The sequence below is a fragment of the Podarcis filfolensis genome (assembly GCF_964270895.1).
Source record: "Podarcis filfolensis genome assembly, chromosome: 3".
NCBI lineage: Eukaryota > Metazoa > Chordata > Lepidosauria > Squamata > Lacertidae > Podarcis > Podarcis filfolensis.
In genome coordinates this window covers 94,376,710-94,392,608 of record NC_139606.1, presented here as the reverse complement: position 1 = coordinate 94,392,608, position 15,899 = coordinate 94,376,710, and the positions used below count along the sequence as shown (strand labels likewise).

Genomic DNA, 15,899 nt, shown 5'->3' with positions numbered 1-15,899 from the left:
GAACTGGGGGAGGGAATGGAGGGAAGTCAAGGGATTGGGGAATCCCAAAGTATGGATTTCATATGGTATGAAAATGTTTTATTTTCTGTTTTTGTTTTAATTGTATTGGTTTATTAAGGTATGTGAAGAAAATGTTTGATTGTGAAAAATAATTAAAAAATATAAAATAAGAAAATTGGGATAAAACTTTCAGTTACTACTTATAGGAAGCCTAGTCATCAAACATGATAATACACAAAGAATAGGCCCAAGGTTAAGATGAGGATTCAGTCTGTCATCTAATGGTTATTCTGCCTTAAAGTCCCATGTTTATGCTTCCCAACATCTATTTATGTGCAGAGACAGTGGAGGGGAAGGGAAGAGTTTCCCAAGCATGAGGGGGAAATGTCTTTTGTCTCCATTTGCCTGTTCTTTGTTCCCAGGATACTGTCCTAGCAAGAGTGTTCTAGAATGTCAGAAACCTTCATCCAAGTTCTGTGGTAAATTTTAAACATCCACTTGATGCCATTACCTCTTATATCCAAAGCCTACTTAATCAGATTAGCTATCTTCTAATTCACTTACCCTTTGACATATTTTAAAGAATCCTAGCATATCCCCTGTTTGGGGTGCATGCTAATCATTATTTGTTTATTGCATTTGTTTCTCACTTTTCCTCAAAGCAGCTCAAGGTGGCATACATGGTTCTTTGCCTCCCCATTGTATCTTCCCAATGATGCTGTGAGGAAGGTTGAGACTGTAATTGGCTCAAGGTCACACAGTGAATATCATGGCTGACTAGGGATTTAAACCCAGGTTTCCCAGGTCCTAGTCAGTGCTTATACCACTACACCATACTGGCTCTCAATGTCAGTTTTGTATCACCTCAGTTGGAAAGTACTGAATTTGAGGAGGCTCACATATTTACAGCATGTGTCATAAGAAAAGGCTAAGTCTACAAGTGACAAAATATTGCATGAAGTGCTTCCAAGTGTGAAGAAGCCCTAAGTTGCATTTCCCCTAAACTAACAAGCAGATACAGCAAATAATTAAAGAACAAACACTTGCATGTAAAGGAAATGTTGTACGACTGTTCACACATAAGGGTTTCGATTCAGGGTAGCGCCAAGATTAAAAACGACATGTGCTCAATCGCTGTAAGAAGCGGTGACGAGAATGTTCAGTGCTAATATAGTCAGATCGGCAGTGTAAACAAGATAAAAGAGATGCATCACATCACATTCAAATTTTGAAACAAATGTTAGGAGACATACTTGTAAGAGGAGAGTTACATTTTATTTTGCTGCAGCTAAGCAACCGATGATGTCCGAAAGCAACACATTATGCCTAACACTGTGACCACATTAAGGCATAGATCCCAATAAAATATAGACAGCAATGCTTGTGTCTACACGTATTAGTGGCCATGGCAATCACATCAAAAATGGCAATGTACTCCCGGAAAAGAGCAATAGCACATTACTCTTGCTGCTTTTTTGAACAGTTTAATAGTGTGTGTATATGTGTGCCCATGATGCTGGGGGGGGGGGAGAATCTTAACCCTTTTCCTCAGTGTGCCATTTTCCTAAGGGAAAGCACCTCCATGAATGCTATTTCTCTCCTGGAGTAACACAGGCAAGTGAAATAGCAGCTTTAGCAGGGGTGGAATTTTTTGTGTTTCTTCAATGTCATGTCTTATTTAACCCTGAAACCATGGTTAGAAGTGGACTAGGGAAGCTGCATTTAATTACCAGGGTATATAATTGCAAAGAAAGTGTAACGTACAGTGCAAACCACTAAGGCTGCAATTCCAAGCGTTCTTACTTACAGGTAAATCTCATGGAAATCCATGGGACCTCTTTCTGAGTAAACATTCAGATTGGCTGCTTTTGCTGTTCCTGAGCCAGCAACAATGAAATTAACAGGACAGCACAGAAGTGATTGGTGGATTAGGCACCTAGTACAGAAAGCTCAGGTGAGTGAATTTCTGCATTGATTGGCAATGGTTTGATGAGAGCTCAATCAGCACTTAAGCAGGTACCAGGGGATCCCCTGACAAAGAATTTGATGGCAAGTGGTAAGTAGTCAACCTACCAGGCAAAGTTCAGAAAATCCAAAAGGCACAAACAATGTATATTGGAACAAATATGTAAATAAAGAGTTCTGCCATTCAGGCTGAAAGATATCAAGAATTCAGAATGGATGTTCCCAGGTTTATTTTTATTGAACTGCAGTGATCCAAATACATTCACATCATGAACTAATTCCTTTTGAATTAAATGAATTCTATTATAATGGAATGACTGAAAGACTTGAAAGAATTGCTTACAAATGCACATAGAAAGGGGGGGGGGCAAGATAGCTAAGTCTAAATTAAGATGTTGGCTATGAAGTTTCCAATAGGACCTTGACATGACTGTTGACCTACTCATGACATGATCACACCAGTAAGGATTTGGAATTCTATTAGTATTACCAGAGGAAAAAAGTCAAGGAGTCATCAGGAAAACAAATCTATATCTGCTACTCCATCAGCCAATTACTGTTGTTAAAGTGGAATTAGATGGGTATTGACAATGCGAAGGGGATAAGGATTAAACAGATGACTGAGTATACAGCAATGTTGCTGTGCATTTTGCTGCTTAAAGTTTCAAAGAAAAACAGTCTGGGAAAGGAAAATAATTGTCATATAATATTATGACTCTGAAAAAATATATCGGAAGGGAAACAGGTATTTAGATTAAATATTTCAGCTAGTCACAAAAATTTCCCTCTGGCCGAGGCACTAAATAACAGCACTCAACTGGAGTGCACTAACAGAATATTATTATGCTATTAACTTGGCAACACAGTTCAACCACGATTATCTCAATGCCATGGGGGACTCTGAATAATTTTAAATAATTACCTTTTTATAAAAAAAATAATAATCAAGGGATTTCTTTCAATTGAGTTAACAGATGTCTTGGGGACATGAACCTGATAGTGGTGAATGGAGTTTGTAATAGAGAGGATGGACTGCAATATAAAGACACACAGAGAATAATGTGGTATGTTTGTTGGATATATTAACTAAGTAAACAGCCAGCATTATTCCTGACAGGTGGCCATCAGCCCTCTGCTTAAAAAACCTCCAAAGAAGGAGAGTCTACCACCTTCTGAGGTAGTCTGTTCCACTGTCAAATGGCTCTTACTGCCAGAAAGTTATCCCTGATGTTTAGCTAGAATCTCATTTCTTGTCGTTTGAATCCATTGGTTCGGGTCATGCCCTCTGGAGCTGCAGAAAACAAGCTTGCTCCATCTTTCATATGACAGTCCTTTGGGTATTTGGAGATGGCTGCCCTGTTACCTTTCAGTCTTCTCTCCAGGCTAAACATACCCAGCTCCCTTAACTGGATTTGTCTGCCCCAAATCTCATTTGCTTCACAACGTACCAAATCTGCCACAAACGTCATATGATGTCCTACAACAAGGCCAAGAGTAGATTCATCACATAGTCAATGACAAACCTCCACTTTGCTTTTCCCACTTTAAATACACTGATATAAATATGTGGGATATGGTTGCAAGTAGTCGGGAGTGGAAGGGGCATTTATGCTTACTGAGAAGCCACTCAGTAGGGCTGGCCTACCAGGCAACACAGTTTGGGTGGTGGTCAGATATGATGCCAAGGAGAGGCGGTGAACCAGGAGGTCTGTGTGTCTCATGCAGGAGTTGGGCTATTGGTCAATCCAATGCCTCTCTCAACAACGTCGGGCAGAAACTTTCCCAGTGTTCATTTTTCCACAGACAGTTTTCCATTTCAGCTTGTCAGACAGAACAGCTCCTCTCTCCTTCCTCCATGCACTGTTCTGGGGGTTCTCCTGATACTCCATCGCCAATATGATGGCACAGAAGTAGAGCAGGGAGAACCCCATGTGCCAGCAGAACTTCCCCATGTGCTGCGAACTTCCACTAGGGCACTGAAGAAACACTAGGAAGACGCGATAATTTCTAGGTTTTTAGCCGAGCTTAAACCTAAGCTAAATTAGATCACTCTAGGGCAAACGAAGCTTTTCTAGAAACCCCATCACTCTTCCTCCCAAATGGCTGAAGTGTTCCTGAGTGCGGGGATTCCCTTTCCCCTTTCCCAGTGTGTATTTGCATTGAACCAGGGGACCTCCAACTGTTCAAACATACATGGTTCTACCAGACTGGAGGTCTTCCTGCAGACCCTGTGCTCCTGGCATCTACTGGGTCCTCAGAGTAAAAGGTAAAGGGACCCCTGACCATTAGGTCCAGTCGGAGATGACTCTGGGGTTGCGGCGCTCATCTCGCTTTACTGGCCGAGGGAGCCAGCGTTTGATCACAGACAGCTTCCGGGTCATGTGGCCAGCATGACTAAGCTGCTTCTGGAGAACCAGAGCAGCGCACAAAAACACCATTTACCTTCCCGCCGGAGTGGTACCTATTTATCTACTTGCACTTTGAAGTGCTTTCGAACTGCTAGGTTGGCAGCAGCTGGGACCAAACAACGGGAGCTCACCCCATCGCAGGGATTCGAACTGCCGACCTTCTGATCGGCAAGCCCTAGGCTCTGTGGTTTAACCCACAGCGCCACCCGTGTCCCAATGGTCCTCAGAGTGGAGGCAGACAAATACTCATGGTCTGCCTGATGGCTGGTGGCTGCTGCTGTGACTAGAGCTAAGGGGGTTGTTCTGTGGTGTGTTTACTGTGTGGAAAGCTCCCCTGTATTGTGCACTGACATGACTTCCCCCTCCCCCTGGTATGCAAAAGGCTAGTGGGGGTATGTTTCTTCCTTCCCTGTGGTGGAGCTCAAACTCTTTCTTCTCAATCATACCCCCCCCCCAACTTTATCATGTTAACTGATTCTTATTCACATTGTATTGAGTTTATTGTATGTGCCTTAGAGACTAGTGTAATTAAGATGTATATAATATCACAGAATCTTAGAGTTGGAAGGGATCCCAAGGGTCATCTAGTCCAACCCACTTCAATGCAGAAATCTCAGCTAAAGCACCATATCTTTTCTTGCAACTTAAAGCATTCCCTCAATTCCTTCATCCAAGTCATTTATAAAGATGTTAAACAACAAGCCCAGGACAGAACCCTGCGGCACCCCACTTGTCACTTTTTTTCCAGGATGACCCTATAGGGTTCCCAGAGACTGGCAGTACTCCTGGGTTGCTGCTGTCTGTGCCACTGGACCGCAAGCGGTGGGAGCACTGTGTCATTATCTTGCGCACTGTGTGTACAGTGATACAGGTGTGCCTGAGTGGAGGGTATGTGGCACCACTGGAAGCTGAGAATCCAAACCAAGCCACTGTTAACTTCTGGTCACATCTTCACAGAAATTTCAGTAAGTCGAATCGAAGACTTACATCATTAGTTTCTTTGGGAATTAAGAAACATAATAATGACATACACCCTTCTAGAGATAGCTACTGTTATTAAAACCCGACTGACATGTAAGGGACAAAAATAGAGGATCAATTTTATGATCCTCATTAATGGAAATTAATGTTCTATTCAAGATCCTGAAGTGGGAAGAGAAAACTTTCAGAAATACAGCTTGCTGTCCCTAGTATAAAGTCTCTCTTTTGGCACTTTCATAAAGTAATAAAACACAATGTAATTTTGGGAAGGGGGGGGGGGTTATTAGGATTGTAGCATGCCATTTAGCCAGAGGTATTCCCATTGGTTGAAACAAGATTACGATGGTGTAAGTGATGAGAGACTTCTACAAACTTTATACTCATTCCCACAATGTTTTCTATAATGAACTACTAGCACAATTAAAAGCTTAATGAATCCTCAGATGAGCTACTGCACTGGTAAGCACTGCCAAAAAAGAAATTTATTCCAGAGCCAATCATGTTTCAGCGCTTCCTTTCAAAGGTATTCAAAATGCAAACTGAAACTTGCTCAATACATTTCCCTACCCCTCACCCATATTTTTTCCTTGCATTGGTTTGATATATTGAAGCATTACAGGACTAAAAGAGATCTTATGTTCTCGTGACTTATTATAGCCTACTCTGATTAACATTATCTAGTGTGTTATAGAACCTATTTTTTATCTTGAGAACCTAGGCAAATTTCATATTTACTTTATGTATTAATAGACACTCACCGGCCTCACTTGGCTAACCAAGAGTGCTGTCGTGTGACTTTTAAGGGTGAGAGAACAGCAACAATGTTTGCTTCATACTACACACACTCTTGATTAGCCAAGGGAAACTGCAGGCCACTACAACTTAAACATTTGATACAATTGTATTTTGAGAATAATTTTCACATGAACAAAACTTCTTGTACAAAGACTACAAATCAGTCTGTACACTGAGAGTGGCAGAAGTTATAATAGTTTGGTTATAACACTAAATGCGTGCACACACACACATATGGTGGTCCTCGGATATGTATTCATAAATTTATAGCACATGCTTCTTGTTATCGGTTCCAGGGTGCCTTACAATATTGTTATATGGTATTAAAACCGAGCAGTAAAAACACAGCAGAAGCAGAATGAAAAACAAGAGTAAGAACCTCCCATCTTCAAATAAGGCCACCACCTGTTTATGCCTGAGTTACCATCATGGATGGGCCTTCTGTATGCAAACACATTAAATGACATAGTCATATTCATTCGCCTTTCCTTTAAAAAAGGATCAAACCCAAGGCGTTTAAAAAAAGCCCTCAAGGGGGCTAACGACAATTAAAATTCCAAAAATCTAAAAACAACAACAGTGGAATGAAAGCCAAGCACCATTAAAACAATTCTGAACCAATGTAGGTTAAAGCACAATCACAAGGAGTGCAAGAGGTTAAAACCATGCATATCCTAAAAGCTTTCCTAGGAAGAATGCTTTTGCCACCTTATGGAAGGCCATTAAAGATGGTGGCAAGAGGCTGTTCCTCAGAAGTTCCAAGGCCTGGGCATGACCACTGAAAAGGCCCTCTCAGTGGTGTCACCTTGGCCAAATGTGCTGTCTCCAGAAATGGGTGTCGTTGGTGTACCACCCTCAACTTGCCAAAGTCACTCCTGGTTACAGCAGTCATGGGGTAATAAAGGTCAAGGCTATGTCTGAAGAACTTCAAATTTTCAAAGAGAGTGTCAACCCATCTCCAAATCACATCTACTGTCCAGGAGCACTTGTGTCTTCTATGGATTAAGTTTCTGTTCGTTTGCCCAAATCCGATCCATTGCCACCTCCAGGCTGTATCCAATACAGAAATGCAGCAGAATAACCTGTCTCCTCCTGGTGTCTTGGGATTTGGCTTCCACTTATAGCCAGGTTGCAATCCCAAGCAGAGTGTTTTTACTCCAAATGAAAATTGTGTTTTTTATATCGTTGACAAAATAAAAAGGATAACAAGCTAAAAAGCTTATCATCCATAAAATTAAAAAAGTCCACTGGTGTATAGAGAAGGAAGGAAGGAGAGGAAAAGTTGTTTTTAAAAAAGTGGTTAAATTGATAGTGAATTGCGCAAAAAAGCAGGTTCTGAGTTTTAACTGAAGAATTCAAAATTTAAAAGCAATGTGCAATCTGCACAATTCACTTGAGTAATTTATCTACTCTTCAAAGATTATAATTCCATCTAGGTCAGAAAAAAACTGTGACCCAGTAAGCTCCCTTACATTTCTCAACTGGAATTATGAATATTTAAACTGGCTAAGATCTACAATCAGTTACTTGACAAGGCAATATTTTCATTACTGAAAAGGCCTTCATCTGGGTTTGGATTAGCAGACATTTCAAAACTCTAACACTGATTAAGAATAAAGGGCAGAAAAGTGAAAATGTTTAGTACAGACACAAATATAAATTTAAAGCAATCCACTCAATGTAACCTGCCTTGCCAGATCTTTTTAACTTATTGGGAAAGTCACTCGACTTAATATTGACACAAAGATGTGTAAATCAATACATTCAGAATGAGTGATATATTTTAATTTAAAAATGCTCAAACTATAGCAGTAAATCTATTCACTTAGCACATACAAATCATCCAAACTGTATGCTTCTTGGGATTTAATATCAAGATACCACAGAAGTCTGGGATGCGTACCTCACACTGCGAATTTAAACCCTATGATCTCCCTACTCCCCCTGAACACAGCTATAAGTGGGTTGCATTGTGTAGCTGCTGTAAAGAGAGGGAAGGTGCACTTCTGCAGGGAGTTAGGATGCTTAAATCCCAGAGGTTAATGGCCCAAGACTACAGCTTGGGTTGAACTGGTATACCAAGGTTATTTTACCTATGTATACTTTGTAATTCTTTAACTTTTGTATGGCATTTTGCAACTTCTGCCAAATCAACTTATTGTATATGTTCAGAATATTTTTTCGATTTAGAATAAAAAAAATCTAGTAAAATGAAAGTGAAGAAATTTAAGCAGGAAAGCCTGACAGAACAAGGCAATATCAGACTCAAGAGCAGAACCCACTGAAATCAATGGGCCTTTTCCAAGCATGACTAAGAGACATTAATTACTCTACCTCTTCCCAATATATTTATTTAAAATTATATAACCCACCCAATGTAAGCTGCTTGGAATAAGCAACAATTAAAGTCACAGTGTCTGTGTACACAGGAAGCTACCTTTTGTACCAAGTCTGATGTCCAGTACTGTATATTCTGACTAGCAATGGCTCCCCAGGATTTAAAGAAAAAGTATTTCCTATTATCTCCTACCTGATCTATTTTAACTGAGATGCCAGAGGCTGAACCTAGAACCTATATGGATCTATATGTGAAACTATGCCCCCTCCTAATACCACTTTTTAAAATAATTTGTAAGCAATAACTATTTAATAAGCTACTAAAGTGTGTGACAGCATCTTAAAAAGCAGAGACATCACCTTGCCGACAAAGATCCATATTGTTAAAGCTATGGTTTTCCCAGTAGTGATGTATGGAAGTGAGAGCTGGACCATAAAGAAGGCTGATCGCTGAAGAATTGATGCTTTTGAATTATGGTGCTGGAGGAGACTCTTGAGAGTTCCATGGACTGCAAGAAGACCAAACCTATCCATTCTTAATGAAATCAGCCCTCAGTGCTCACTGGAAGGACAGATCCTGAAGCTGAGGCCCCAATACTTTGGCCACCTCATGAGAAGAGAAGACTCCCTGGAAAAGACCCTGATGTTGGGAAAGATTGAGGGCACAAGGAGAAGGGGACGACAGAGGATGAGATGGTTGGACAGTGTTCTCGAAGCTACAAACATGAGTCTGACCAAGCTGCGGGAGGCAGTGGAAGACAGGAGTGCCTGGCGAGCTCTGGTCCATGGGGTCACGAAGAGTCGGACACGACTAAATGACTAAACAACAACAACAAAGTGTGTGAAGTGCTGTACAAATTAACAAACAACTCCCTCCCAACTCTACAATTCTGTGATTCTATGATCCCTGCTAATGGCTCACAGTGTCAGTGCCACCCATCAAAGAAGAAGAAGAAGAAGAAGAAGAAGAGTTTGGATTTGATATCCCGCTTTATCACTACCCGAAGGAGTCTCAAAGCGGCTAAAGGCGTGTCAAAACACAGAAAAGGCACTACAGTATCCTAATTTTGTCCAACTCCTTGTGAACTTCCAGGAGAAGTGATTTTTATAGATGCAGAACAAGCAGCACTTCCCTAAGTAAGTAAGAAGAGTCTGCCAGATCAGGCAATCGTGGGAGACATTATCACAGCATCACACACAGGTACCTTAATCTTTTCTGGATTTAATTTCGACTTGGCACATAGCACAATATTTGGGGTAGAAACTGCCAATGTCAAAAGAAGTAGAGCAGAGTGAAATGCCACCAACATACTGAAGCTCAGAATGATCTCATTTAGTGGTATCTTACTGGCATTGATCATTGGGGGAGAGGACAGGAAGGCATGAACAGCCACAAGAAAGTATCCCAAGATAACTGGAAGCCATCCACCATGTGACTCTGTACCAGGAACAAGTAGAAGCATTCAAGAGCCAACTGATCGACATCTACTAGCTGGCAAACTTTCACTGTGAAAGCATTTAAAGGCTGCATTCCCATGTAATGCATAGCCATAAACTTCGGCTTATCGTACCTTATCATGCACAAACTGTGTCTGAGAATTCCTACTTTGATCCTACCGTTGCACAAGCAGGTAAACAGCTCAGGCACACTGTGGTTTAGTTAAGCCAAGGGTTAACTATGTGTGAACATAGGAACCAACTCCTAGGGACTGTGGGGATTTCGGCCCCCACAATAAAATATTTGAGGGGGCCACCTCCCGCAAAGTTGATAGGCATTGCCATTCAAATGGTGTGTATGTGTTTGTGTGCACTGTGTCACGTGATTGATTATGCAGGGAGGGACTGACCTGGGCCCATACAATTTCTTATTCAAGTTGGCACCCCTGTGTGTGAACACTGTCAGTGTGTTATTTAAAGTTTGATTTTTTTTTTAACTATTCAGGTAAAGTTAAGGATGGTAAGCCTACACCAAGCAGTGGATCCTCACAGTTCTCAAAAAGGATAAAGATCAGATAACCCAGACAAGAAACATATCATTTCCTGAAAATTAGTTACTTAAAAGACCTCTGTGCTAAGGGGTGCATAAAAAAGCTTTAAAGAATCGGCTCCAAGTGAATCTGTGCCAGGCGTTTTGCCAAGAGACATACCATTAAAGGCTTCAATGATCTCTTCCTCCGAGATGGACCTGCCAAGACGAATCCTCTCAGATATACTAGGGAGGTTAAGTGAGGTCATGAAGTCCCTCCTCTCCCCAGCTGTGGGTACTTTACCGGTTTGAACATTTTGCTAGGGAAATAAATGAATGCTTTAGGAGTTTATCTTTAATTAGGCTGGTGCCAACAGAGTTTCTCTGAGCTGGTACTGTGCTTGGGCTTTTGTCTGACTTGATTAACTTAGCTGAACAGCAAACTGGTTCTGGCACTCTACTAGAGTAATCTGTTTTGTGAAAGTCAAGGCCGTTTGACACCTCTGGGCTACATGCAGATCTACAGAAGAGTTGGCCACTTCCAGTTCCTCCAGCAAAGCAGAATAAAGCAAGGCACAGAAATACCTCATCCTCAACCATTATTTTTACATTTCTGCGGAGATCAAGAGTTTACCTATTCATTTCAAGACAGCAAATACTCATTTCCAGTAGCTATAAATTTCTGGAGTAAGTGGAAAGCAAACCATGTTTAACTAACCATTGTTGGTTGTAAGGATACCTGACTTGCACATGATGTTTTCATCTTGTAAATGAATGCAACAGAAGTCCTTCTAGAACCATGGCAGTATTCTTTTGCGGGGGGAGCACGAGTTCAGTGCTTTGATGCAGTGTTGTTTTTCTAGAAAAAGAGCTGCCGGAACGCACCATGAAAGCTTTGTTTGTTCTCTTATAATGGCAACGGTGCCCACCTGAGAGGTGCTGGAATTAAGTTCTGTGTGGTTCCGGCTGAAAAAAAGCTCTGCTTTGATGGGTGCTTTTCACCCATGCAGTGCAGGGAAAACCAGCCCTGAGACTTTGTGGCTGAGATTAAATTTGAACTGAGCTCATACCTGACACTCAGCCAAAGCACTGTATCAGCTCCCAGTATAAAACATAGGATAACTAACATGCTCTAGCTCAGGCTTCCTCAAACTCGGCCCTTCAGATGTTTTGAAACTACAATTCCATCATCCTTGACCACTGGTCCTGCTAGCTAGGGATCATGAGAGTTGTAGGCCAAAAACATCTGGAGGGCCGAGTCTGAGGAAGCCTGTTCTAGCTGGACATGCGAATGGTTCATATGTACTTTCATGAATCCTTGTAGGCAAGAAAATACCACCACCTTAGGGAAGTTCATGCAAAAAGTCCTGAAGGTGGTCTAAAGTTATTCATGCTTCCTTTAAAGTTTGTAGAATGTTTATTTTGAAATGTAAAATTGAAAACTTAATAAAACAATATTATTTTTTAAAAAGTTCTTCACACTGAAAGACTGTAGTTTTGAAAATTCAATGTAATTCTAACTAAATATTTTTGCCTTTACCAGCTTTAAGCAACTTATTCTAACTAATAGCATGTGACATGGCTGGTAAACTAACCATGTGATACATCCAACCTGTCAGGACACAAAAACTCAATAAGCACACCTTGCTGCTAGCATATTTGACTCATATACCAGAATCTGTAAGCACTACCCAGGAATACTAAGAAGCTGGCAATTTTACCCCCAAACTCACTTCTGATTTTTCACTGAAAATACCTAGTAAGGGATTGCCAATAGTACTCTTGGTTTCTAAGCCTACAATACGGAATTTACATTCAGCCACAAATTGAAAATATGAACATTCCATTATCTTACATGGGTTATACTTTTAACATTCTCCTTTGGGTCTATTAATCTGGAAGAGTCTTTGTAGAACAGAACCTTTCCTTATATTTCTTGCTGGATTTAAGATTTCTTCCACACACAATTGTAAAACAATGAAGAGACTGATTTTGTGGATTAAAAGATGGGTATTCTAAATCTAAAAATCTTTTGAGACACTACCAAAAGACTACTATATTCTCTTTTTCTTTTGGTGAACATAATTTTATTTAAAATTGCTTTATTAATGAGGTCTTGGCAACTTCATAATGGCATAAGCCTTTCTACAAAAATCAACAATTTAAAGGGAGAAAACTGAACATATTGACACTATTTTTAGATGAACAGGTAAGACCTGTAATTAATGCCTGCTCTTTAGTGAAGAAAACAGATGCTTTCTTCACTATGTAATTAGTGAAATTAATGAATTCTAATGCTTCCATGCAAATGATTTATTTACCTCAGAAATCAATCATTTCAACACTCAAGATGTTATCAACTTAACAGATTCACTAATGTGCCATGTCTTGATCTACTGTATTTATTAAGTCATTATTTTCTTCCCAGTTGTCTTTGAAGTGTTTTCTAACATTCTCCAAGTCTGTCAACATTCTGGCGTCTATGGTGTAAACAAAACATGATTAGGTATTATGACATTTGTATAATGGGCCATAATTATACAGAATGCCAATCACTGAATCTACAAGTCTTATCAGAACTATCACCTGCAGTAGAATTTGGTGGTCAGAGTTCTGAGATGGCACACTGGGTTATACACACTGGATGACAACTGGGGGGAGAGTAATCACATTTTTGAATGCTGACCCACACTGAAAACAAAGGGAGAACTGAGTGATAACTGCTAGGTTTCTATTTGGAGGAAAGGTATGCAGGGGGTGTTTTTTGTTTGTTTTGCAACATCTAGCAATAATAAAAAGAGTATAGCAAATCAGTTATTCTGAAGTGATATGGCCCATCTCGTTACCTTAGGATGTAGCTACATAATTCTGCCGTATATACTGATCTGATCTGCCAATGTGTGCAAAGAGTTGAAGTTGACAAGAGATTTCAAATCTATGCTCCACTTCAGACACAAACCTGTAAGGAGAAAATAAGTATGCAGGAAGAGGGGATGAACAAAAACCTCTCTTGCTGATATGCTACCTTATTTGTAAGGCATCTCCCACCTGTAGTCTGATGTTGTACAATCACTTGGTCATTTAATTCCTCTGAATTCCTAAAACCAAGCTATAGATACACTGGATGGCTATGTGCAATCCCCTCCTTTCAGACTCAGTTGTTTATGTAGATGCAATGATACCAAGGTTATTTTGAGGACTGCACACAGTGATTTGCACCAATTAAGTACTATAATGAATAACAGTCTATCCCCACAACTCAGCATATACTAACATGAGCAAGACTTCCAAGACTCGTTTCAGTTGTAAGAGTAGATCCGAATATGGCGGGGTCAGCAAACTTTTTCAGCAGGGGGCCAGTCCATTGTCCCTCAGACCTTGTGGGGGGCTGGACTATATTTTGAAGAGAGAAAAAATGAACGAATTCCTATGGCCCACAAATAACCCAGAGATGCATTTTAAATAAAAGGACACATTCTACTCATGTAAAAACACGCTGATTCCTGGACTGTCCGTGGGCCAGATTTAGAAGGCAACTGGGCCGGATCTGGCCCCCGGGCCCTAGTTTGCCTACCCATGGAATAAACAGACAAGCACTGAATTGTATATGGAGTCCTATAGGTCCTAGGTATGAAAAGTGATCTGAAGTGAAAGGAAATACCGTTTTGCAGAAAAGCAGGGTGTCTTTTGGTTTATAGCCAGTTTTCCTTGCTTTTTTATTATTAAAAAGATAGAGCTCCCCCCATTTATTTTTCCAGAAAAGTTTATCACGAGGGAAAAGAGAAAAATAATCTGAGCAATTATATGATAAACTACTGAAGGATTCATTATTTTTATACAAGCAATGGTTACATTGCTACTTTTGAAACAGTTTTGTCATACTGGAAATAATTGACATCTTGGAAAATCAAGCATGAATTTTTAAAAAGATAATAGAAAAATGTATCTGAGCATATCAATGCATGCATGCGACGTTATTTGTAAATGCTTTGAAATAATTATTGGCTATGTCTGGATAAGCCTTTGGCTATGCACAGAACTATCAAGCCAATTTCGATATTAAGCCAACTTCAAATAACAATTTAATATCCTGGCTTGTTCTGAAGCAGTTAACCAGTTTTCTAGTTTGGACAAAAGGGGAAACTGGTTTGTTTGCCAGGTTGTACAGAGGAAGGAACAAAGGGGCTATAAGACTGTCTGAACACTGCCAAAGTTTTAAAAGATGACAAAGGGATGCTTGCAAATAGGATATTTCTCCTTGCATATGTTCAATTAAACTGAAGTGTACTCAGGACTACACTTATTCACCTGCTTTAATTCTTTCATTAGTCTTATGCAATCAAAATCTATGATACAAGTTTCTCAACTAGTTGCTTCACTAGCTAATCCCTTTTCAACAAGTTACAAGTCTTTTAATCAGTTTATGATCAAAATTTTATAGGACTGCAACAAAGTTCAAGGGTATTAAAATGTGTAAAGGTCATAAAAAGGAAAAAGGTTGGGTTATAGATTTTGACTTCTTAACTAGAAAATTGACTCAAAATAGATTTTCTAATTTACAATGAATCAAAAGAAAAAAAACATTAGACCATAGCAAAAGTGGCGCAAATGTATCAAGCAGCAAATGAATAAACATTTGAGAAGATTTATTATTAGAAATTGCAATAAATTTTCAAAAGATAAATTGATTTTAGTTAAAAGGTATAACTGACAATTTATTGGGCGGGAAGATGCATTATTTTCCAATTGTTATCCATCTACAGTAAAACTGATTTGTGTCCTATTGTATTTTATGGAAAAGGAGAGAGCAACTTTCAGTGATTTAGATTAAATGTATTAATCATAACCAGACACTGTGAACTATATATCTACTATTAAAGAAGATTTTTGACATTTAATTCTGTAGCAATATTTTGACTCTGTACCTCTCTTCCTAAATCTAATTCCTGCTGCAGTTGGCCGATTTCTTCCTCTAAATTTTATGAGACTTAAAGTAGCATTTTAACCACCCATGCGGTAAATAATGCAGGATTAGAAATATTTAGTGTTTTGTTTCCCTTTGAAGAGTACAAATCCATCAAACCCAAAGGGTTTTCTTTTTTTAAAAAAAAGGAAAAGAAGAAAGGAAGAAAAGAAAGAAATTGTACTGTTTCAGCAATAGTCGATATCAGGTACAGTAAAATCTGTACAGTAAAGAATGCATAGATCAAAAATCAAACTATTCAGTTCTGTTATCTATGAACTGGCAGCTCGATAGGCCAGAAATGTATGAAGTTGAATAAAAATGTAAATATTAAAATATTGTATAATTTTAAAAATGTGTAGCTGACACAAGTAGTTTACATTAGAAAGACATTGTGAATGAGAAGCAACTACCTGTGCTACTGGAACAGGCTTCTGTATAAAGAACACCTTGCTAGATGCACTTCATGGACAAAACAGGGGAG

The 15,899-nt window shown here is 39.5% G+C and overlaps 1 protein-coding gene and 1 long non-coding RNA gene across 8 annotated transcripts in view; both read right to left on the bottom strand.

The window, feature by feature from the left end:
* Positions 1-15,899, bottom strand: part of GPATCH2 (G-patch domain containing 2) — a 103,041-nt gene that overhangs the window by 63,445 nt on the left and 23,697 nt on the right. The gene's annotated exons all lie outside the window — the stretch shown is intronic.
* Positions 12,751-13,105, bottom strand: LOC310758900. The gene is made up of 2 exons (XR_014546075.1): positions 13,039-13,105; positions 12,751-12,932 (listed from the first exon to the last, which is right to left on the bottom strand). It is a non-coding gene; the product is annotated as an uncharacterized lncRNA (long non-coding RNA).